This window comes from Gorilla gorilla, chromosome 21 (genome assembly GCF_029281585.2).
Source record: "Gorilla gorilla gorilla isolate KB3781 chromosome 21, NHGRI_mGorGor1-v2.1_pri, whole genome shotgun sequence".
NCBI classification, from domain to species: Eukaryota; Metazoa; Chordata; class Mammalia; order Primates; family Hominidae; genus Gorilla; species Gorilla gorilla.
This window is the reverse complement of record NC_073245.2, coordinates 56812089-56837550: the sequence shown is the minus strand read 5'-3', so window position 1 is coordinate 56837550 and position 25462 is coordinate 56812089. Positions and strand designations below refer to the sequence as shown.

Here is a 25462-nt window from a genome sequence, read left to right as displayed (position 1 = left end):
CCATCCTTTACTCTCTTCTAATGTTCCTCTAATTGTTCTACACGTCTCGTTCTCTCTCATGACATCATCTTCCATTCATTTCAATGTCGATCCCCTCATTGCTGAGCTGCAGACATCTAGATGAATCCTCCCGGAGGATATCAACAAAATTATGCTCTCCCTCCTCCAGGACTCTCTCTCATTCATTCCCTTAGTCAGGAGCCACCTCCACAATCAATTATGCAAGTCAAAAACCTATTACCCGTAACTCATGCCTGACTTCTTCCTCTCTTTAAGAAGGCATGCTGCACCTTAAAGCTCAATTACCCAGGTTCAATTATTTTCTCTCTTCAGGTCTATCTTCCCATTTTCTCCACGCAGTAATCATGGCCTCAGTTACGCTTCATCATCTCTATCCAGTCTATTACAACCTTCCCCAACTGGCTTTTCTGCCCCCAGTCTTCTCACTTATTCCTCACCACCCCCACCCCCAATTCATCCTCAAGCCCTCTGTCCTCTACTTCAAGAGGGACATTCCCCAACATCAGTTGGCTCATCCTCATGCTCAGTTCAGAAACCTTCAATGATTAAAAAGAATCAGGCCAATCCATTTATGTATATTGACATGGAAGGATGTTCTCAATATATGATTTCTAATATGCCCTAACACATGGGTCTACAGTCTTTTCTCTCCTGAGTTCTAAACCTTTACTTCCAACAGCCCATGACCTATCTCCAGCAGGGAGACAGCTTTGATTCATTCAGGACCATCACAGGGCAAATACCTGTGCAATTAATGAAAAGTTGTTGTAGAATCTAACCGAAAGACATCCCAGAGCTCATCTAGACAAGCCTCTCATCAACAGCTGCGGAAACGGAGGCTCAGAAAGGGCGAGGGACTTGCCCAGGGTTCTTATCTAGCGGTCCTAACTCCCGGTCCAGAGCTCTTTTCCCCACATCACACTGCCCCCTTGGGAGTCCCTGCTGACATTACAAATCTCTGAGGGGAATGGGTGGCAGGGTAGAAGGCATCTAGGGTGCTCGTCCAGCCCAGCTTTGTTGTTTACCAGCTGTGAGGCCGTGCACAACTCCCCTCACCTCAGCAAAGTGGGGCTAACAGTCACACCCTGCAGTTCAGGGGGCTGTTATGAAGATTCAATAAGATGATGATGCAAAAAGTGTAGTAAGTGACGGGGAATGTAAGTGGAATGCAATTAATAAATGATTAGGATGGTTCATTTGGGGGCTGAGTTAGTAAAACCTGCCTTTGGACATTTCATTCAGCTCCTTTGTTTTTACTCTGTTTAACGGTGCTACAGAAGATTAAAACTTCCTTCTTTGGTGCTTTATGGTGTTGTGTGGTAAGAATATAAATTCCCCAGAAGTGGTGACCCTGGCTGGTGTGTTTACTGTTACGTCCAGAAGGCCCTGCACATACTTGAAGCTCAATGAATAGTTGATGAACAAGTGAATAATAGAAGATGTTCTAGATTACAGGGAAAGAAGAGCAAAGAATGTGCGGCCCTGCATCATAACAGTGGCTGAAGATCTGGGTCAATACCCGCGCAATAGGGTGACCCTTGATGAGTCCCCTTCTCTCTCTCAGCTTCCTTTCCCACCATCTAAATAATGAAGTTTGAAATATGATCTCCAAGTCTTCCAGTCTTTTTTTTTTTTTTTTTGAGATGGAGTCTTACTCTGTCGCCCAGGTTGGAGTGCAGTGGCATGATCTCCGCTCACTGCAACCTCCACCTCCCTGGTTCAAGTGCTTTTCCTGCCTCAGCCTCCCAAGTAGCTGGGATTACAGGCATGAACCAACATACCCGGCTAATTTTTTTTTTTTTTTTTGTATTTTTAATAGAGATGGGGTTTCACCATGTTGGCCAGGTTAATCTTGAACTCCTGACCTCAAGTGATCCACCTGCCTCGGCCTCCCAAAGTGCTGGGATTACAGGCATGAGCCACCGCACCTGGCCTCCAAGTCTTCCAGTCTTGATATTTCATTTATTCATTCAATGTACTGAGCAACTTCTATATGCCAGGCACTGTGCCGGGCACAGGGTATATACTGGAAACTAAAAAAGATATTTACAATGTGTAAAGAGAAAAAGGCACTGAACATGTAAATGAATCTTATCACAGATTATGGTATATGCTATGGGAGAAGAGGAGAGGGTTCTCTGCATGTGGATCATTCAGTTAATGGCTGTATGATCAGGAAAGGCCTCTCTGAGGAGGTGGTTTTTGCTGAAATCTACAGAAAAGTTGGATAGAGAGGGACCCAGAGAGCCAACAGGCAATTTGAGTCTAAAAACAGTCTAGAATCTCCTAGCTCAGCCTGAGCCCTACAGGGTGCTAAAGAATGAAGCTCTTTCTTTTCCTCATCCTCAGGAGGTTTTGGTATCTTGTGGGATCTGGATGATTGCCAGACATGTGATTGACCTTGAATGCCCAGGACAAAGGGTGAAGCCCTTATACTCTGTCCCGAGACCTTTTGGGGCCCTGGGGTCAGAGGTTACAGTGCCTGCAGGTGCCTGCTCTGGGCATTTCCCCACAGGAAGCCACTTCTCCCGTGGGTTTCTAATACTCCCCCCCAGCTTTGTAAACTGAAGAGGCCCCAGGCTCTGCCAAGAGCTACATGGTCTGTTCCAAGTCTGCAGCTATTAGTCCTCATTGCTCAGGCAGATTCCATTACAAGCTCCAAATTGTTTTCCAAATATACTAGAAAGGTCATTTCCTGTTTTTTTTTCTTTTTCAAAAATTCAATATTTGCAGAAACCATACAAAAAGCAAACAGACTTTTGCAGAAGACACGAAGCACAGAAGTGGGACCTGGTCTTATGGGAGACGTTTTATCAGGGGTGGGCAAAATGCTCTCTAAGGCTTCTCTGCGGGACGAAAGGGCCGTGGAAACAGAAATGCCAGGGCCTACTGAACAGGCATTCATCAAATTTCAAGGGTAGCGGCTTCTCTCTGTGATGGAAAGCCAGAAAAAAGAGGCACTGAGGCCAACAGAAAACTCAGGGCCCCAAAATGAGAACATTCCAAGAACCTGGGAAAAGGGAGGGCTGCCGGTTCTATCTATGTGTGGCCTGCCTGGGGCTGGCTGCAAAGCCCTACCCAGCGCCTTGGGGCACATCCAGCACAAGGTCACCAGAGAGGAGCCTGTCGCCTGCCTGGGCAGTGCCTGTTGCCATTCAAAGAGTGGCCCTGGGTGAGGCTTTGTTTGGAGGCAGAGAGGCCAGGCCTTGGCCTCTGCACCTGCCAGGCCTAGACCCAAGCAGGCCTGGATGCAGGCAGTGATAGGAAGGGAAGGTCAGGGTGCTCGAGTCAGACAAGGTCCTGAGTGACTTCTACGGTGCCTATCCCCAGGGACACCTTTCTGTCCTCCTCTTCCAACTCATTTCTTCCCGGACCATTCTCTTCATGGGACTTCCAGACACCACACCCTTTGGGCCTCCCTCCAACCACTCTGCACAGGCACCTGCTACTGCCGGGACCTTTGTGTTAGGACGCCAGTCTCTTCTGCTTGCTCCCGAGGGGCTCTTATCCTTTCCCGAAATAATCTATGTTGGTGACCTTCAAAGAGCTGCAACCCTCTATTAAGAGCTCTAGATTTGTGACTCAGCCTATTGAGCGTGTCATTTGGCTATCCCACCAGCACTGCAAGCTTCAGACGTCAAGTCACCAGCCTGCTTGCCATGGCCTTCCCAACTGAGCAAGGGCACCACCATCTGCCCAGCTGGAAACCCGGGAATCCCTGACCTCGCTTCTTCTTCACCACCCATGGACAATTCTTTACCAAGTCCTGTCATTTCTTTTTTTTTTTTTTTTTTTTTAATGTTTTTGTAGAGACAGGGTCTTACGATGCTGCCCAGCCTAGTCTTAAATTCCTGGCCTCAAGCAATCCTCCCACCTTGGCCTCCCGAAGAGCTGGGATTACAGGCATGAGCAACAGTGCCCAGCCTGGTCCTTTTGTTTCTACCTGCAAAACAGAGCTTGAATCTGCTGACCTCTCTCCTCCACATGCACCACCCAGGCTCCGGGATGTCTCAACAGGACTCTCAGCAGAGATCCTGACCAGAGTCCTGTCTCTCTCTCACCCCTAGCCCAGGGTCTATTTTTCATATGGCAGGCAGGGTAACGTTCTCAAAATGGAAATTGGATCACTGGAATTTCCCTCCTTCGTTCAACCTCTGATGCTTTTCTATTTCACATCTAGTGAAATCCACTCTCCTGATGCCAGTCCCTGAAGCCCTGCATTGACCTGGCCCTGCCTGCCTCTGCAGATGAGCCTTTGTCCCATTTCTGCTCTCTTCTTGGTCCATTTTGCTCTGGTCACACTGGGCCTCTCTTTAAATCCTCAAACCTCATTTAATTCCTGACCTCAAAGCCTTTACTAGACTATTTCCTCTGTGTACAACATTCTCTGTAACACTGCTCCCTATAGAGCCTCCTAAGTGGATAAATGGATTCCTGGCCTTGGTTTTTCAAATGTTCTTGCTCTAGGACCTGACATGGGGCTCCTGTAGGGCACAAAGCCTCCTGAGTTCCTCTGCCCCCAACTATTGCATGTCAGGAAAGCCCTGGCAGAGCTGCCCGGAGGGTAATGTGGTGTGGTGGATGCCACAAGGACTCCAGAGTCTCAGCTGCTGTCCCTACAGTGGCACATGATGCTGGGCACCTCACCTGACTGCAGACACCCCTTCTATAAAATGGGAGGGCTCACACTTGTCTTAAAAAGTGGCTGTGGGGATTAATTGGAGCCAACAGTTATACAGTTTTTCTGTTTTTTGTTTTTTTGAGACATAATCTTGCTCTGTCACTAGGCTGGAGTGCAGCGGCGCGATCTTGGCTCACTGCAACCTCTGCCTCCCAGGTTCAAGCGATTCTCCTGCCTCAGCCTCCCAAGTGGCTGGGACTATAGGCGTGCGCCACCATGCCCAGCTAATTTTTGTATTTTTAGTAGAGACAGGGTTTCACCATGTTGGCCAGGATGGTCTCGATCTCTTGACCTCGTGATCCGCCCGCCTCAGCCTCCTAAAGTGCTGGGACTGCAGGCTTGAGCCACGGTGCCTGGCCTGTTATACAGTTCTTTCTTACTGCATGCCAGACTGTGCTAAGCATCTTACAAGCATTTAATTTTATAGCAACTCTATGACAGAAAGTATCATTATCCCATAGTACAAAAGAGGCAGCTGAAACTCAGCAAGGTTAGGGAGCTTGGAGCCAGATGGAGCCTGTGCTATTAGGCTATAAAGCAGGGGAGTGAATTAGTATTATGCCTGGCATGTAGTATGGATTTACTGAAAAGTACCCATTCCCTTTTCTGACCTTCTTTTTCCCCTGCCCCCGGCTTCATAATAAGGCATTTCTTAAGGAAGGGCAAGAAAGTAAGCAAGTCCCTGGAAAACATTCTATAAGGCTGTCTAAAACATACACCCAGATGCATTTTACCCATGCTTAAGCCACATCCTGTTTGGGATATTCAGCTGGATACAAACCTTCAGAATCTTTTCAGTGATGTTGGGTTGACTCTCTTGATTCTACCACCACATTCTACTCTTTGGTATCTAACTTCACAGCAACAGTAAAAATAATTATTTTGGGGTATGAATTTTTTAAAACTCTTACCTCCTCAGCAGCTATATCCTACTGGCAGGGCGGTGTTACTACTTCACATAGGGCCAGGGCTAGGGACTGGAATTGTGACACAAACTCTCTTCAACCCATGGAAGTCTGTGCTTCCACGGAGGTCTCTGGAAAGCTGCAGAACAGTCCAGCTGCATCACTGCTTGGTGGCCGGGCATGCTGGGTCCTCCCCAGGCCTCCTGCTGTGTCTGTATTATCAAACTTGCTGAGGCTCAGCTACACAGCAAGGTTCCCAGAGAGTGGCAGTCTCTATCTTACTGTGAGGGGACAGGAAGGAAGGGAAAGTGAGATCACTTCCTGGCAGGCCTGCCAAAGGCCTAGGGGCTGGGTCACACTCCAGGTCTGCCCATGCCAGGCTGGGCACCTCTGGACAAGGCTCTTCCCCTCAAACCTCGGGAGTCTCAAGTGTGGAATGAAGGGGGAAACTGGGTATCTCTGTGGTGGTTCTGAAACATGTCTGCAAATTATCTGACATTCCCCCTCTCAGGAGGTAGAGTTTAATTTCAATTTCCCCGAATGAGCTGGCCTTGGTGACCTCTAACAAATAGAATGCAACAAAAATGATTTTGTGTCACCTCCAAGATGAGGCTATAAAGGGTTATACAGCTTTCACCTAGCTCTCTCTGGGGAAACCTGCCTCTAGAGCATTGAGCTGCATATGGGAAATCTGAGGTGGCCATGCTGTGAGGAAGCCCAAACAGGCCCTATGAAGTAACCACAGGGGAGAGGTCCTGAGACGGCCAGGAAAGAGCAGCAGCTGGCCAGCCTCCAGCGATGCTGGCCCCAAGCTGCTCCAGTTCCAGCCACCATCTAACTGCAACTGCATAAAAGATCCAAGCCAGAACTGCCCAGCCAAGCTGTTCCCAAATTCCTGACCCACAGAAACCACGAGATATAAGAAACTATTGCTGTTGTTTTAAACCACTGAGTAACAGGGGTGATGGATTATGCAGAAGTGGATAACTGAAGCAATCTCTAATGTTACTTCTAGCTCTGGGGTAAGGGAGGTAAGAGTCTTCTAGCTCTGAAGGAAGGGCAGGAAAGCAAGGAAGTCCTTGGAAAACTGCCCCTCCTTTCACAGTAGGATGGAGACTGCCACTCTCTGAGAACCTTGCTGTGTAGCTGAGCCTCGGCAAGTTTAGATCATACATCCGCAGCAGGAGGCCCGGGGAGGACCCAACATGCCCAGCCACCAAGCAGTGATCCAGATGGACTGTTCTGCTGCTTTCCAGAGACCTCCATGGACGCACAGACTTTCATGGGTTGAAGACAGTTTGTGTCAATTCTAGTTCCTCTAATTCTATAAAATGCATCTCCAAAATACACTGTGGAGAATGAAAAGAAGCAAGATATTATCTCTATAGTATTCATCCATTCCTTCAGAAAAATTTCACTGATCCCTCAGTGTATACTAGTCTTGGAACTAGATGCCACAGATACAAAAACAGTAAGATACCATTTTGCCCCTGAGGGAAGTCCATGGTCTAGTTAGGGATCTCAGTTCATAAACCCGTAATTCTTAACCAGTGGTAGTAGGGGGGCAAAAATCACAATTAACAGAATCACTAGAGGATAGTTTCTCATAGTAATTCTAATAAAGCCATGTGGGGGGATCTGGTGGGGGATTATTGTTATTCTAATAATGCCGGGTGGGGGGACCTAGTGGGGAATTATTATTATTCTAATAATGCTGGGTGGAGCGACTGAGGGTGTGCTCTCTAGCTAATGATCACTGTCCTCATCAGCTGCTGTTACTGATGGTTGGGTATCACAGCCCACACACATGATGAGAGAGAGGAGTTTAGAAACCACTTCTGAATATACATCTAAGTATGCGAGGCAGAGGGCACAGCATGCAAGAGGCAAGGGGAGCCTGCTGCCCAGAAAGACTAGTAAGAGGCCGTGGGGCTGGGGAGCGGTGAATGGGAGAGGAGGTGAGTGGAATGACAGTCACTGGGGCCTTTCAGGGTCTTGAGGGGCAAGAGCAGACTTTAAATTTTGCTCTGACTTTGATTTTACCCTTAATATGTGAATGCTTCCCTTCCATGCCAATATTCAGAGGCTTCTCACTAGTGTAGGGTGAGTGAAGCCCTTCAGACAGTGAGGGAGTCTCTTCACACACTGCTCAGACACTGCACTGTGTGTCCACGGCCACTGCCAGCAGTGGCTGGGGCTCTGCCGTCTCCAGCTGCAGGAGGGATGTCCTTCCATCCTTCCTGCCTCCTGAGAGAAGTAGGGTTCCGAACCCAGAACTTGCTACATAGGTAAATACCGGTTGAACAACAGCCTCCCTTGGAACCTGGAAGAGCAACATGTTTGCAAGCCAGGCACTATCACTACTTGAGCAGAGTGTAGATGTCATCCATACCTCTGGCCCACATTAACATCATTTACTCAAGGTTCCTAAGCCCTTGGTTGTTCAGTATTCCAGCCCTCTCCCCACACCTCCAGATACTGAGTCTTCATGGGAATGCCAGCCCCCTGTGAACAGTCCTGTGTAAGTCCTGACAGCCTGGGGCGTAGGCCCTTTAGCCTGAGTCCCTCTTCCTCTTCCCTGACCCACCAGAAGAGATGAAGTTTCCTTGCCTGCCACCTGCAGCACCTTGACTTCTTCCTAATAATGACCGCAGTCGAAATTCATTCAACAGTCATTCGACAAATACACACAGAAATGTCCCGTGAGCCAGGCATGATGCTGATACATTTGTTCATTATCTGCCATTCCAACTGATTCCAAGAGGGTAGGTACCCTGCCTTTCTTGTTTGTCACTGTATCTTTGAAATATAGCACAGCTCCTGACATATAGATTTTAATCACTCAGTGACTAAATAACCATCTGATTCCTGGCTCCTGACCAAATAAATAATAATGATAAGAGTAAAACAAAACAAAAATGTGTTTAAAATTAATTTATTTAAAATTTAATAAAATAAAAAAGTGGCTACCACTTATGGGGTGAATATACTATGTTCAAACATGTTGACATGTTTGGGGTGCTGGGCGTGCATTTTCGTGGTTGTACTTGGGGCATCCACAGGACAGTTGTACTTTTACAGCATAAGTACTTGGGGCACCAGGTGCAGTGGTTCACACCTGTAATCCCAGCACTTTGGGAGGCCAAGGCGGGCGGATCACGAGGTCAGGAGTTCGAGACCAGCTTTACCAACATGGTAAAACCCCATCTCTACTAAAAATACAAAAATTAGCCGGGCATGGTGGTGCACGCCTGTGATCCCAGCTACTCAGGAGGCTGAGACAGAAGAATCGCTTGAACCCAGGAGGCGGAGGTTGCAGTGAGCCGAGATCATGCCACTGCACCCCTGCCTGGGCAACACAGCGAAACTCCATCTCAAAAAAATAAATAAATAAATAAAAGTACTTGGGGCATCCCAAAGGACAGCTGTACATTTATAGTTATAATTGTGAACTTCAGCAATATTTGATACTGTATCCCAGTTCATGCCTAAGCAGAAACACTAGAGGCCTGGTGTGCTCTCTCAAGATTTTGGCATCTGAGAGGCTGGTGGCCAAGGGAGCACAGTGGCCCACAACACTTTGGGTTCTCTCTAGACCAGTGTTCTTAAACTTTAAGGGTCACAGACACATTTGAGAGTTTGAGGGAAGCTACAGATACTTTGCCCAGAAAAGTATATATTCTCTGCATGTGTGTGTAACCATACCTATGATCACAGGGGGCTCTTAACCCACAAGCCTCTGGCTAAAAACTCCAGCTCTAGACATCACATAACCCTGCATTCTTAAGGTTTGGAGGCTCTGGACCTCGACTCTCCCAGCACAGCTGGAACAGAAGCCTTCCTAAAATGGCCTTGGCCAGAAAAAGAGTCCTGGGAGCCGACTGCTGCATCCTAGTCACTGCAAACATCTGCACCCAGGGGATTCCCAGGGGCCCTGAGTCAGAACAGGTCACAAGATGGGTGGCTTGGAAAGTTGCTATGGCAAGGCCCTGAAGCCTTGCTGATAAGCAGGCAAATAGTTCCAACCTCAAGGCAGCTTCCCTCCAGATGAGACCCTTGCTATGACAACAGTGAAAAGGACTCTTAAGAGAGGTGCTGGAGGCAGAGTAGAGGCCAAAAGAGGGAATTCAAAGGAGCTGGAAATCCCCCAGACTCCCAGGACTACTAGGACCTGGAGAAATAAAGGCTGGATTTTCTGCCCCCATTGCAAGGAGACAGAGCTGAAGAGGGGTGAGGGGTGGGAATGGGGGAGGCAAGTAAGCTTAAGCTATGGGTCAGAGCCTGTATGAATCGGGGCTCCACCAATTGCTAGCTGCATGATGCTGAGCAAATCACTTAACATCTCTGAGCCTCAGTTTCTTCTTTTGTAAAACAGATATCAACCCCCAACCCTTAGGGTTGTTGTGAAATTAAAGGAAATTCATGCATAATTTTTTTGAGTCCTTTCCTCCTAGGAACCTGAAAAGGTAAGGAATGAAGGAAGTACAGGATGATAGTTGAGAGCTCACTCTAGTCTCAGATGAAATCTGTGAGGCAAAATTCCTGACCTCTCTGAACCTCAGGTTCTTCATCTGTGAAACGGGGACAATGATACTTTACTTGTAAGGTTCTACTGGGATTGGAAATAATGGATGTATAATGCCTGGCTCACATGACAAGATGCTCAATAAAGGGTGGTGGTTACTATTATCAGAAAAGCAAAGCTAAATTAAAGAAGTCGTTTTGGTGTAGCTGAAAAAATAGAAGATGTGGAGCTAAAAAAAGCTCAAGTGAAATCTTAGTTATGCAACTTTCCAGCTCTGGTACATTGGCCAAATGATGTAATCTCCAAAAGCCTCAGTTTCCTCCTTGGTAAAACACGGATAATAACAGAAACTACCTAATTAGACACTGGATGTAAAGGTTTAGCCCAGCGTTGGCACAAGAGCACTCATCCATATGCTATAAACCATACTCTTTGAGCTTACACAACAGCTCAGGGTATGACTGATGGCTTCCTGTGACCTGGGCAGATTCTTTAAATTTTTTTCAGTTTTATTAAGGTATAAATGACAAATAAAAATTTTATATATTCACTGTGACATGATTATCACAATCAAGCTAATTAACATATCCACCACCTCACACAGTTACTTTTTGTGATGAGAATACTTAAGATCTACTCTCTTAGCAAATTTCAAGTATACAATACCGTATTATTAACTGTAATTACCATGCTGTACATTAGGTCGCCAAAATTTATTCATCTTATAACTGCAAGTTTGTACCCTTTGATCAACATCTCTCCATTTCCCCAACAACCCTTCTACTCTCTCTGGAAACCACCCTTCTACTCTCTCTTAGTTCAACTCTTTTAGATTCCACATATAACTGAGATCCTGTAGTATTTGTCTTTCTGTGTCTGCCCTATTTCACTTAGCACAATGTCCTCCAGGTTCAACCATGTTTTTGCAAATGTCAGGATTTTCTTTTTTAAGGCTAAATAATAGTCGTGTGTGTGTGTGTGTGTGTTGATTACTATAGCATTATAATTTTTTTTTTGAGACATGATCTCACTCTGTCAGCCAGGCTGGAGTACAGTGGCATGATCACGGCTCACTGCAGCCTTGATGCGATGCTTGGGCTCAAGTGATCCTCCCACCTTGGCCTCCTGAGTATCTGGGACTACAGGTGCACGCCACCATGCCCAGCTACTTTTTGGATTTTTTTTTTCTTTTATAGAAACAGGGTTTCACTATGTTGCCCAGGTTGGTCTTGAACTCCCGCCTCAGCCTCCCAAAGTGCTGGAATTACAGTTGTGAGTCACCATGTCCAGCCTATAATATTTGAAATCAGGTTGTGTGATGCCTCCAACTTAGATCTTCTTGCTCAAGATTGCCTTAGTAATTTGGGGTCTTTCATGGTTTCATAGGAATTTTAGGATTATTTGTTCTATTTCTGTAAGCAACGCCACTGGAATTTTGATAGGAATGGAATTAATTCTGTAGATCGCTTTGGGTAGTATGGACATTTTGACAATATTGATTCTACTGGGCAGATTCTTTAAATGGCTTGGTGTGGACACAGCCTCAACTCTTTCCAGAACAGGCTGAACTGCCTGTTCAGCCAGGCAGGATTCTCACTTTTTACTCTCTCCACTGGCTTCAGAGGCTCCTCTCAAAGGAGTTTTCCTCATGGCCAGGAGACAGGGAGTGACTTCAGTGTCCACGGTAAACCAGATTAGGGGGTGGCCTTCTGGCAGAAGGAGTAACTATGTGCTTCCCTGGATGCACGGCCTGCCCTCCTTGCTGAGGTGCAAAGGAAAGCAGCCTGGGAGATGAGCAGGCACAGTCCTAGCTGCCAAGCAGTTTGCCCATATGGTGGGAAGGCAGCTGCCCTGTTTAATGCACCTGGGGAAAAGGACTGATTGACAGAAGTGCTAAATGGGCATGCTGGCCCCAGGATTCAGTTCTGGACCACGTTTTGGTTATCTGAGGGCTCTGTACAGGATTTTCAAGGTTTGTAAGAGAACAGCTGTCCCTTGATTCCTCTGTGTCCTCTGCACTGTCTGAAAGGTCTGAAGGAGCACCAGCAGAATGGCAGGTGCTACCCACAGAAGTCAGACAGCACGAACTCCAGACTCCGGCCCTTCTCCTTCTTCCTAATTGTGTCACTACCAGCAAGCAGTTCCACCTCTTTGAGTCTCGGTTTCCTCATCTATCAAATGGAGATAATATATATGTACTTCATAAGATCAAACTAAATGAGGCTGAGAAGGATGTAAGTGCTTATCACATCTGGCACATGGCTTAAATAATAGTTCTAGCAGCTCTGCCCAAGCACTCTTTTGTCTGTGGGTGGTGCCAAGCACACACCTGGCCTTCAGTCAGTGTTTGCTCCCTCCCCTCTGTAGACTGGTCCTTCTTGGCTGCAGGGAGAGGGAGCTGTGAGACTGATCCTGAGGCTAGGGCTTCTTCACTGCTCTCATCCCAGGCGATAAGCTGCAGCGACAGGATGCACTTAATGTGCGCTTGAGGATTTCAACAAATCCTTACATGGCAAACGAAACAGAGAGATTTCTCTGGAAGCCCTAGCTGGGCATGTAAAATATCCATGATATTTTAAGATATCATGATGATATCTCATGAGATGAGAGAAAAGAAGAGTAATACTTATTATCTTCATTTAATAGATAAGGAAGCTGAAGCTCATAGGTGTGAAGTGACTTGTCCAAGGCAACCTGTACGCTCTGCTTTACACTGGGTGCCCCCACCCCCCCACCCAGCACCACTTCCTCTTTTCTCCCCAAGGAGTCTGTCTTATCTCAGACTTCGGGCTCTGTCCTCTGCCTTCTTGAAGTTCCAAGGGAAGGAGGAGCACAGGCGCTAAGAAGAGAGGTGATGAGAGTGGGCCAGGCAGAGTGCGGAACTCTCTCAGTCCCTTAGAACTCTCTCAGTCCCTTACCCAAACTGAAGCTAGACAGTCTCCTTCCTAAGCCTGACTCACAACTCTCCCCTGCTTAAAACCCTCCAGTGACTTTCCATTCAGAGCCATCAGGAAAAAGTTCAGATTCATTCATGGACACCTCCAGACTCAACTCCAGCCAGGGAACCCCCTCTGCACTGTGTTTGGCCCATGGAATTTCCATGGAGTGCTGCGCCCCCCGAGCCTCCAGGCCTTCTGTGTGCTGCTCCGCAAGCCCCCAGCCTGTCCCCGCCCACTCTTCTCCAAGTCATCTCCTGCATACCTTTCAAGCCGCAGCACCCTCCGCCCACTAGCCCTCTGGACCTGCCGCAGACTACTGCTACTAGTCTACTGTCAGCCAGACCCACAAGCTTCCTGAGGGCAAGGACTGTGCCACTTTTGCTTTGTTATCTGGTGTCCAATTTATAGAAGATGCTCCATAAATACCTGCTAAATTAATGTAAAAATGAAAAAAACTTTTCCTGGCTGAGGCAGGAGTCTAAACTGAGCTGCACCAGTCACAGCTGCAATGTGCCCCCTACAGTGCTGAAGAGAGAGAAAATCACAAGACCTTCTCTCTCCCATGCAGCTTTCAGTCCTCACACCATCCTTAGCTTATGGACAGATGCACAGTGGATTCGGCAAGCTCTTCAGAGCGATGCGCTTATCCCCAGGCTCTTTAGCCTCTTTGTGAAAATTCCAGCTATGGAGAAGGTCCAGGTGGGTGTAGGCCAATCTAGAATAGCCTTCAATTCTGATACCTTAACAACCACATCCATGGATGCCGATGGATGCCTGGTGGGTGAAAAGATCTCTGTGGACCCGGTACTTCCAACTTGACGATTCAAAGAAATTCACCAGATTTGTTGATAAATACTGCTGCTTTAGGTAAAAAGTCGATTATTATGTTACCCTGAGTTTAAAATTATTAACTTATGCCAGAAACATTTAGATATCATAAACTATGGACACTGACCCAAGGTGGCCATACTGCCAGGTGGGCCACTTGTGCTCTTTGAATGGCAATTTGTTCTCAGCTGGAGGGACTGCATCTTCATCCCTTCTCACCAGACTACTGGGCTGAACCCATTTCTTTGGGTTGGGTTTTGCTTGCTTTTGCTCCTCTATTACAGCATTAAAATGAAAATTCCCATAATGTGCCCTGGTCTTTGTGAAAACAGCTTTACAGCAAACACTTGGTGGAGAGGAAAGCTGGCACCAAGCCCAATGTTGCTAATAACTCCTGTGTATGATTCCACCTGCTTAAGCTTAAGTACATGGCCGGGAAACCCATCCCCTCTTAAGCCACCAAAGGTAAATTGTCTTTCTGATGCTATTAAAAAAAAACTGCCTGAAAACAGAATCTTGACTGTGAAATTGCAGCATGCTGTTATGTATATAACTTCTGAAAAGAGCCATCCTGCCTTTTCTTCATAAGGTCAAAATCTCCCACTAATTTAGTTTGGAACTTATGTATTTTCTTCCTTCAACTAGAAATAAAGATATTCAGGCAAAAATGTGTGCTGCTCTGGCAGTAGAGTATGAACAGTGCCACTACCTACCTGGTTTAATTTCTTTTTCCTGCTTGCATCTCTTCAGATTCTCCACTGTTGACTAATCAGTACGGGAATTCTAAGGAACCAGAAGAAAAACAAAAATTAGAGCCAGACATACTCTGGGATTATAAATTGAAACAATCTTTTGGGAAGACAAGTTGACAATATCTATTAACTTGTTAAATGTGCATACATATCCTTTGGGGTCAAATTCCTAGACACGTCACATTCCTGAAATGTCCAGGAATTTATACTACAGATATATTTACCTAAGTAAAAAGATACTCAGTGAAACACTGTATAGTAGCAAAACCAAGGGGCGAAAACGACTTAAATGTCTATTAATAGAAAAATAGTTAAATTATGGTGTTATCAATATCATGAGAAACTATACAGCTACTTCAAAGAATGAAGGAGATTCCATTGTACTGATGTGGAAAAAAGTACATGCTTGATTGTTAAAAAGCATATTGTAAATTGCATATATTATCGTTTTTTAATTAAAAAAAGAACTTTACATTTTCTTTTTAATTTTAAGAGACCAGGTCTCACTCTGTCCCCAGGCTGGAATGTACTGGTGCAATCATAGCTCAATGTAGCCTCAAACTCCTGGCCTCAAGCAATCATCCACTCTCAGCCACCTGACTAGCTGAGATTACAGGTGTGAACTACTGTGTCCTGCTCAAATGTGAACATGATTATTTATGTTTAGAAAAAAAAAAGTACAGCATTTGTGTATGTGCACATTTTTAAAAAGTATACATACTTTATTTTACACTTTAAACAATTTTCAGTATACATAGAAAAGGGCAAACTGTAACCAATGGTTCCCCCTGGGAAACTTCTCTCTTTTGAAAAAAATTCTTCTCTTTTGAGAAATTGTGAGAAAAGAAATGAAAGACTTTCACTTTGTACATTATCTATTTCTGTTTTGATTGAAAACTTTTAAAGAGGCATGTATAACTTTCACATTCATTACACATGCTATGCAAAAAATTCTATATCTAGCTAACATATCAAGTGTGAGGGCAAAAGATATTTTCAAACAAAGACTGGGCAAGTTTACCACTCACAGACCCCAAGAATATTCTCCAATAGAAAGGAAACTGAATACAGAAAATAAGCGAGATTTTTAGAATCAATAATGAGCAAAGGAAGGAATAATCCAGCACCCTTCTTTACTCCCTCTCCCTCCTTTACTCTTGGTATAAGTGACTCCACTTCTTTTTTTTTTTTTTTGAAAGTCTCACTCTGTCACCCAGGCTGGAGTGCAATGGCACAATCTCAGCTCACTGCAACCTCTGCCTCCCAAGTTTAAGCAATTCTTCCGCCTCAGCCTCCCAAGTAGCTGGGACTACAGGTGCGTGCCACTGCGCCCGGCTAATTTTTGTATTTTTTTAGTACAGACGGGGTTTCGCCATGTTGGCCAGGCTGATCTTGAAATCCTGACCTCAGGTGATCCACTCGCCTTGGCCTCCCAAAGTGTTGGGATTACAGGCATGAGCCACCGCGCCCAGCCCTCTTCTCAGTTTCAATACCACCTTTTCAAGGAAGACCCCAGCCACACTCTCCTCTTTCACTCCCCCTGCTTATTGACTTCTTAACGCCACCATTTGTGCTTGTAAACTTCATGCAGGTAAAGGCCATGCCTGTTATATTTAACATCATCCACCTATCACCTTGCCCAGTGCCTGGCGGATATTAGGTTCTCAACAAATATTGGCTAAATACATGAAAAGTTTATTGAAGGCTCAGCTCAAATGCTACTGCTCCTCCAATCTCTTAGGCTTTCTACAGGACTCTGTCCCCATCTTGGGGCACATTTTCACAATGTGTTCATGTTATCTGAGTCTTTTTTTCCTATCCGGCTGTGAGCAACCTCAAAGTCTTATTTACCTTGACATTCCCCACCGCACCTTGCATGATGCCTAACACATAAAGGGTTCTTAGCAGTAGATGAATCTACGCACACGTCCAGGAAAGTACAAATGATGGCCGCAGGCTCTAACCAATTGCAGATAGTAGTGATTGGAGCCCAGAACACAAGCACCTTTGAGATATGCAAACAAACATGAGACTTTGCCCAGGGAGAAATTAAAATTAGAGCTAAACTTGAAATACAGCGGTATGTGGGTGGGGGGATTGGGAGACAGGCCCTTATTCAAAAACAGAGAAGTGAAATCACTGAGTGATGATTTATTTTAAGTGTGTTTTTCTGTACTATCTAGCTTTTCTTCCCTTGAACATATTCTAATTTTGCAATCAGAAAAAAAAAATCCACAATAAATGTTATAAAAACAAACCAATGGAAAATCAGTGGTGATTTTAGACTACAAAAGTCACCCGTCCCTCTGTTTCCTTACTATAACTTTGGACTTCAGATTCAGGGCCCTCTCAGGTGGGGCCCATACATTTTGTAAGGAAGTGTTCTTTCCACCCCTCTGAAGCCATGGGGGATAGGAAGGTGCCAGAAATGAGTGCTTCAGCAGGGGCAGCTCTCAGTTGCTTCCTAATGCAAATGCTGGCAAAGCTCCCAGAGCCAGGAACTGTAGGGAGAGAGCAGAAGGAATCAACTCAGCGCAAGATCAGGACCTCCACAATATGCTGATCCGGTGTCTGGTGTTTTGTAGCACTTGTGCATATTTCTTTTGCAGTACTTTTCACGTGCCATTAAAATTATTCACTCCTCTGCCTATCTTCCCTTGTTGCACAGAGAATTCCACAAGACCAGAGGCAGTGTCTTTACCCTGGTCCTCTAGTCCAGTGCTTAGTACTAACAGGTCCTCAATGTACATTTATGGAATATTAAAGACTACACTGATAAAGTACTGAAACAGTAACTGACCTAGGTTCCTGGGACATAGTAAGAATACACCAAATACTTTCTTCGGTGCCATGAAGGGCCATTATTCAGTTCTGAAGAGTCAAGCTAAAGCCTGTAATTTCTTGAAAGATTAAAGAGACTTCTTTTAGGAAATGCAGCTTCCTCCAGTAAGAGCGGATGCATTATGTGTTCTAATCTGCAATTCATAATCAGTCAGCATAGGAGCCCACGGCAACTTCCAAAGAAACCACTCTTTGAAGGAGCAGTACTCCAAGTTTTCCTAAGACATTTCTGAAGGATTTCCAGGAGGTAGTGAGCTCAGCCTAGGGTCATGATTAATAACCTGTTTCCCAGAACTTTAGATTTTCCACCTCAGTCTCCACTTAGGAATTGCTTCTGGCCCCTCGTGAAAGCACTTGGCAGAGTTAATTGGGCCAGTTCAGCTTCTTGTCTGTCACAGCCAGCACCTGCTACCAGCTTCTCCCTTAAGTGGCTGGGCCAGGGTCCTCTGGTCCCAAGAGAATAGCACCCACTTCTGCTTTTGGCCTCAGCACTGGCTGGCTGATTTGAGGTTCAGCATCACTTGACTGGGTGACAGGAAATAATGCTGAGGCTTGGTTTGAAGAGCCAACATGGCAGCTCCCGGGTTCATCACAGGGGTTTCAAAATGATGAGTTCAAAGATAACTTCTGGTTCCTCATGCAAATGCCATCCTATGTCTGAGGGGGCAGATGCCTGTGTACATTGGCTGACATTCTCTTTCCGGAAATTGAGAGCAGCTGATCCTAAGCATGTATTTTTGTACCAACTAAGTTCTTTATGAGCCCTATCTCATTTCATCTGCATGGCACCCCTTTGAGGTATGACTGTGACCCCCCACTTGACAGAAAGAGAAGTAGGTTCTATAAGGTGAGGTGATCAGTCCAGGATCTCCCAGCTAGGAGGCGGTGAAAGCAGAGCTCTTACCTGCTATCCCTTTCCAATTTCTCACTGAACTCGAGAGCTCTCACCTGCTATCTCTTTCCAATTTCTCACTGAACTCTAGAGCTCTTACCTGCTATTCCTTTCCAATTTCTCACTGAACTCGAGAGCTCTTACCTGCTACCCCTTTCCAATTTCTCACTGCACTCTAGATTGTCTAAATCGAAAGAAACGGTGGACACCAACCAGATGCAGGGCTGCAAATTCCCACAGGGGCCAGGGGCCAGGCAGGAGACTAGAGGGACAAGTGATGGGGCAGGGGAATGAGCAAATGGTAATGAACTGGAGAACACACCTGCCTAAAGGCATTCAAATTAAAACCAAAACACCACTCTGACTTCTGACTAGAGTTCACTTGTCATCATTTAACAGATGGAGCAACTGAGATCCAGGGACGTGATATGAAAAAGGCACTGCAGTATGGTGAAATATTCAAGGGCTTCGGGGACAACCAGTTCTCATTGGGAACTCAAGCTCTAGCCCCTGCCAGCTGTGAGACTCTGGGCAATCCACTGCACCTCTCCGTGCCTTTCTTAGGTGTAAAATGGAGATGATCTCTGCCTCACATCATTGCTGTGAAGATTAAGAGAAGTCAGCATATGCAAGATGCCCAGCCCCGCGTGTGACATTTATTTCAGGAAGATACCAAAGCCAAATGAGATCTCTGGACACATGTTTTCCACAACCTACCTCCACTCCCAAGATGCCCTAAACTCACTGCCGGGAGTGACTGAGGTGGGAGAGATCAGCAAACGCACACTGATAACAGGAGCGACTTTGACACACAAAACAAGAACTGAAAGCCACCCTCATCTGGTACATGAAGGCATACCTAGTTGAGGAGTGTGAGGCATTCCACATTTCCACTCTCCACTTCCTGGCAGGGACCACAAAGTCTAGGTACCTTCCTTCCAGAACATCACCTCCTCACCACCACCTTAGGAAAAAGGATGCCTTTTTTGATTACCCCAAATCTCAAGATCCCAGAGGGGCTGGGATGAAGCAGAGGATGCCCTGGCCTTCCCACTGCCCATGCCCATGGGTGGGTCCATGGCAGCAACAGTCCACCTTCATGGGATGAAATGCTGGGGAAGACGGCAGCTTTAGAAGTGCCAAGAGACCCCATCTCTACTAAAAATACAAAAATTAGCTGGGCGTGGTGGCAGGCGCCTGTAATCCCAGCTACTCGAGGGGCTGAGGCAGGAGAATCCCTTGAACAAAACGGGAGGTGGAGGCTGCAGTGAGCCAAGACTGCACCATTGCACTCCAGCCTGGGAGACAGAGCGAGACTCTGTCTCAAAAAAAAAAAAAAAAAAGAAGTGCCAAGGGCCTTTGAGAACCCTCTTATTAACTAGGACCTTAATTCAAACAAATAGTTTCTAAATACCACAACTTCCTGAGGATTAGGGTCTCTGATGCCCTTAAATAAAACAAAACAAACAAACAAAAACAAAACAAAACAAAGCAAAAACCTTAATTTGTCAAGATCCGGCACCTTGGAAACTCAAAATCCAAGATCTGACGTCTTTTGCTTTTTTTTTTTTTTTGCACTCTGGCTGTGGCTATCCTTCCCTTGTGGCAGGAGAGGGTGGCTCTATGTTAAATGATGAAAGAGGGGCAAATAGAGGGATTTTCCCCCTTCTTCTCCCTCTTTCTTGCCAAACTAGAAACTAGGATGGCGGGCTTTAAGTTTAAATTAAGTTGTGTCTCCTTTGTACCTATGTGCCAGGCTTTCTACTAGGCAATGGGCCATAGTGATGGGCTAGACAGACACGCAGAGAAGGTGCAGATGGTCTAGTGGAGACATGGGGAATTGAAGTTATGCCAGTAATTATGTAAATACAGTTTAGTTCAGGATAATACGAAAACATATAAGTAGATGGTTGTCCTCAGTCAAGGGGGTTAGGGAATAATACTGACCATCTAGTGCTCTGTAAAGGGTTGAGCATAACATAGGGCCTAGTGCTTAAGAGATACTCAATAATGCCAATTCCTTCTTTCCTCTCTCCCCAAGTGTACGTGCTAGTGTATGCGTGTGCACATACACTTACCACTGAGACTTTTTCTTTCTCTTTCTTCAAGAACACCTAATCTGAAAAAGACCCATAAAAACTCAGAAGTAATGTAATGTTGCCTGTTTTATGTCTTCTTTTAACTGTCCTACAGGCACCCGTTTTCAGCTACTCTGGGAAACTGAAAACCTAGGGTACTTTGCTCCTAAAGCCATAAGGGCCCAATACAAAGGGAAAAGAAATATGGACAGTTCATTTCATACTGAATTTGGAAATACAGAGACCATCTAGTTTTGTCCTCTCATTAGGTACAAATAAAGAAACAAGACCCAGAGAGTGTGAAACACTTGCGCAAGGTGACAGTTTCCTTGGGTGACCCTTCTAATATATGGTAGCTTTTTGTTTAAGCTGAAATCTTCCCATTAGCTGTAACTTTTCAAATATATTTAACCTGCTAAGAGGGGAAACCTCCCCTGTTAGCACACTGCAAGCCATCTCAAGCCACCTAAGAATCCTCAGTTCAGGGACCCACCAAGTAAGGGACCTGGGTACAGCAAGGGCCCCCTCTTTTCCTCTCTACAGAGTAGCTTGCTTAGTTTCAAACCCTGAAAACAGATACCAACAAATAAAATGCCTAAAGGCTTACATGTCCTGTTTATATTCCAGGCATAAACAGCAAATTTTTAAAAGGAAGCAATAAAAAGATCGCAAACCCAAGGTTAAAGATTTCCAACCCCTTTCCATCTTGGAGTTTTCCACACAGCTGCTGCAGCACTGGGTTTATATGTGATAAATTCATGGAGTCTGACCATATCTGTAACTGAAATTTAACACAACAACCATATTCCTGAGGGGGAAGATAATAGGGAATTTTCACTACTTTCGGAGACTTTTCTTTCTAGAATATTTAAAAATTATTATACCACCTTTGTAATCAGAAAAAAAGAAAGGGTTTTACAAACACGAATTTCTTAGGGAAGATTTATTTCTTCACCTATATTTGGAGCAAGGAGCTGCTTTTAAAGCTCTGAATACTCTGTCAAAGTTCTTTGAGTAAAAATGAAACAGCATCTGAATGGAGCCCATTTGTGAGACTTGAGGCTCCGACTAGCCTTAGGCAGTTTCAGACAAGGCCATAATTTTCAGAGCAAGCTCACATATATCATTATATAAAAATACACATTTTGTGGCCAACAGGCTGGAAAGCAAGCTCTCCAGAGAGCTCTGCCTCCAAGCTCTGCTTCTCCCTGGGGGTGTTGGGCAGGGGAGGAGAGTAAAGTTCTACTTACAAGACCAAAGTTTCCTCAAAATCCAGTGGTCCTCAGTCAGAAGCGGAGGCAGAATTTAAGAAACCAGGATTCAAGGTTAGCAGTCCAGACCTGTGGTGCAGGCAGGATTCTCACTTTACCCTCCTCTCTGTCTCTTCCCCGTGTCTCCTAAATGAAAAGCACTTTGAGGTTTTAGTGGGTGTTTCCCATGTCTCGGGCCAAGTAAGTCCCCATTTGTTGTAATCCAATGCTCAGCCTGATGATGTCAACCACACAACTCACTCACTCAGTTTCCACCTCTCTGTCCACGGGAGAGATCCATTTCCTTTGGACAATGAGCCAGGGGGCTGTAACTGCATCCCAGGCCACCACGCTTGCCTAACATCCTTCCTTCAATTTTCAACCCTGTAGCTTTAGTGACAAAAGGCTTCCTATCCACTCACCAAGCCAGGGCTCCTGGGTAAATTCCTTTGCTTCTTAGTGGGTTGTCTGCTTTCCCGTGTGTTTAATTCCTTTCTTTGGTATATAATATACTAGTTAGGGTGGAGATCTTCACCCCACCCCACACCCATCTCTTTCTTCCTGCCCAATTTTCCAAGTTGTTTCATTTCTCCCAGGTCTCCTAGGTACATGCTGGGCACAGTACATGAGTTTGTCCTTCATGTAGGGGAGGTGATGTGTGCCCCCGGGGAAGGCTTGGAAACAGCACTGGTCTGTCCCCTGGGAAACTGGGTTCCAGTCTTGGTCAGGCCTTCAACTGAATGAATGACCTCAAGCAAGTCACATCCCTCTCTGGACCTCAGTTTCTCTATCAACAAAATGCTGGCTTTGGTGCTTTCCACTTCTGAGATTCAATGAGTAAAAATCAGTGACTGGGGAACTTATCAACAAATGCATTATAGAGCATTTTACTACAAGCTACCCAACTACATGCTTGAGGGAAGGAAGAACCCTGGAGGCCACTGCCCAAGATGCCAGGCTCAGCTGGGCACCTTTAACCCCCTTTATGAAGGAGATGAACAGATTCTCTGGGAGTAAAACCAAAAGAATTCACTGAACAAGTCCTTAGGGACACGAAAAGCAGCAGCATAAACTACAAGATAAGACAAACAAGTAAGAGGCTATAAGTGTCCTTAGGGACCAACATGGAACAGCAGTGGTTACGAGAGATCATTTCTTGCATTTGGAGAGTGCTTGATGGTAAAGACAAAGAACATCTCTCTACTTTCGTGTACAATGGGAAGCAAGGTGACATGCATGGTGGTTAGGAACATCATTTGGGAGCCACAGATGTGGATCTGAGTCCTGTCTGACTTAATTTCTCTGAACTTCAGTTTTTTTAACTGTCAAGTGGGATACTAGTACCTCTGTTTTAGGATTGTGAGAATTAAAAAACACATGTAAGGAAACTGAAAGTATTTGGTACATACTAAGTATTGAATAAATGTTTGCTCTCGTTGTACATAATCTCATTTGATTCTCATAACATCCTTAGGAGAATTAGATAAGTGCTATGAGGCTACATTATTAATCTCTCCTTCCTGGATAAGAAGACATATACAGAGAAGTTAGGTGACATGCCCAAGGTCACACAGCTCAAAACGAAAGGGACAGAATTAGAAATGAAGCCTCAACTCCTAACTAGGTCAGCACACATGCCACACACATGCCAATGCCAATGCCATTTCTCAAAGTGGTTGCCGCAGCCAGCCTGGGAAAGGAAACACTCAGGCCACTAGGTCAGAGAGGCTGCTTTCCTTGCTTTGCTACCCAAATCCTGTGTGGCCTGAAGCAAGACTGGGCTTCAACTAACTCTCTCAAAAGGAGCAGATCTGATCTGTTTCAATGCCACTTTGATGGTGATGGGAAGGTAGGACTGGAGCTTTACTGGGAAAGCGGCTCTCTATAGGTAAGGAAGAGGCTGTGGTACTTTGTGGTTTAACAAGAATTTTTATTAGTTCTCAGAAAACACAGATGCTTATCAGAAAACATCCAAGAAAACAGGCTATATTAGGAGGGAGTTTGTCAATCTGAAGGCTTTTCAACAATGTGACGTAGGACTGCTGTGGAATAAAAACCACACCAGCCTGGCCGGGCGCGTTGGCTCACACCTGTAATCCTAGCACTTTGGGAGGCCGAGGTGGGTGGATTGCCTGAGCTCAGGAGTTTGAGACCAGCTTGGGCAACACGGTGAAACTCCATCTCTACTAAAATACAAAAAAAATTAGTCAGGCGTGGTGGCGTGTGCCTGTAGTCCCAGCTACTTGGGAGGCTGAAGCAGAAGAATTGCTTGAACCCAGGAGATGGAGGTTGCAGTGAGCCAAGATTGCACCACTGCACTCCAGCTTGGGCGACAGTGAGACTCTGTCTTTAAAACAAAAAACAAAAAACAAAAAAAAACCACCAGCCTGGTAACCCACAGAGAGCAGCCGTTCACAGCTCAGAGAGATCTGGGCTTCCTTCTGGTCCCTAGACCTTCTTGCTGTGCCTTGGTTTCCCAGTGTAAAATGAGAAGAATAACAGCCTTACTCTCCAAGGTTCTTGTGTGGGTTATGTGCCTGGCACATGCTATACATTGAAAAATATTTGAATACTTCTTGTCTAATTCTGACCATTTCATCATCCTTTGCCCTAATGGTGATGTGACAATGAAATAAAGTCAGAGATTCGTCGGGAAGTCAAAAGGGTCCTGTATTTCTCCAGAATGTCAGGATGAGTAATGAACAAAAGCCCATCCAGAGCTGTCAGGCCTGTTCTCAGCAGCAACACTCAGTTTGGAGGGACTGGAGGTCGGGGCTATTGTTTGGCTGAGCCTTTATTCCAGAAGACTGAGTAGGCGTCAGGAAATGAGGCTGGGCTCTTGAAGATGGGTGCTTTGAATCATGTTTTGTTACTTGAACAAAAATAATAGTAAGGAGCCCATTCATAAAAACAACATCATTTTCTTCAACAACATGTACTCTGTATCACTTCCCTTGTGAACGGAATAATTCTACGTCTGTGACAGAATCCCGGAAGACAGAACCATAGCAACACTGGCACATTCATTTCTTCTTATAACTGACAATACTGGACACACTTATGTGGGCTGGGGCCAAGCTGTGCACTAAGCACTCTATAAACACCACTTCATGTCATCCTCACAATAATCGGGTGCAGGAGACATTATTAGTATTCACATCTTACAGCTGTAGCAACAGATGCATGGTGAGCCGACCAACCTGCTCAAAGGCTCACGGGAGCAAGGGGCAGAGCCTGCACTCTAACTAGGGACCATGTGGTGCCAGTCCTGAATCCACAACCCCCTTGCACTACCACCTCTTAAAGGGCTTCCCTTCAGGAAACTTGGCTGTTTTTCACAGACAGCAGTATCAGCTGTTTGAGGATGAAGGAAACTTTGGCTGTTTAATTCCACCCTTTACCCCCAGTTTAGAAGGGGTCTCTCCTTCCTCTGAATTTCCTTAGTATGCTCTGTTTCTCTCTTAAGAAACATACCTTTTTCTCTGTTGACACATATTTATTTGGGGGCAGGTCTTTTTTCTCTGCCAGAATCCTAACTTTTTAAGGAAAAGATCTGTGTCTAATATAGCAGCATTTTGTACATATTATGAGATACTTATTAAAATAAGGAAATCCATAAACAAACCCCAAAATTATTATTGGATATTTACCATATGCCAGGTAATATTCTGCTTATTTTATTTATTTATGTTGTAGAGACGGGGGTCTCACCATATGCCCAGGCTGGTTTTGAACTCCTGATCTCAAGTG

General features: G+C 45.4%; 1 protein-coding gene across 4 annotated transcripts in view; it reads right to left on the bottom strand.

The window, feature by feature from the left end:
* The window catches only part of PKIG (cAMP-dependent protein kinase inhibitor gamma), an 88026-nt gene that overhangs the window by 14511 nt on the left and 48053 nt on the right, over positions 1 to 25462 (bottom strand). For 2 of the 4 annotated variants that reach the window (XM_004062206.4, XM_004062208.3), the window contains exon 2: positions 14613 to 14682. The gene's annotated coding sequence lies outside the window, so the exon portion shown is untranslated. Of the gene's footprint in view, positions 1 to 14612; positions 14683 to 19243; positions 19349 to 21712; positions 21860 to 25462 lie in introns of all 4 variants that reach the window. The other 2 variants (XM_019017163.3, XM_055373045.2) reach the window with 2 other exon arrangements.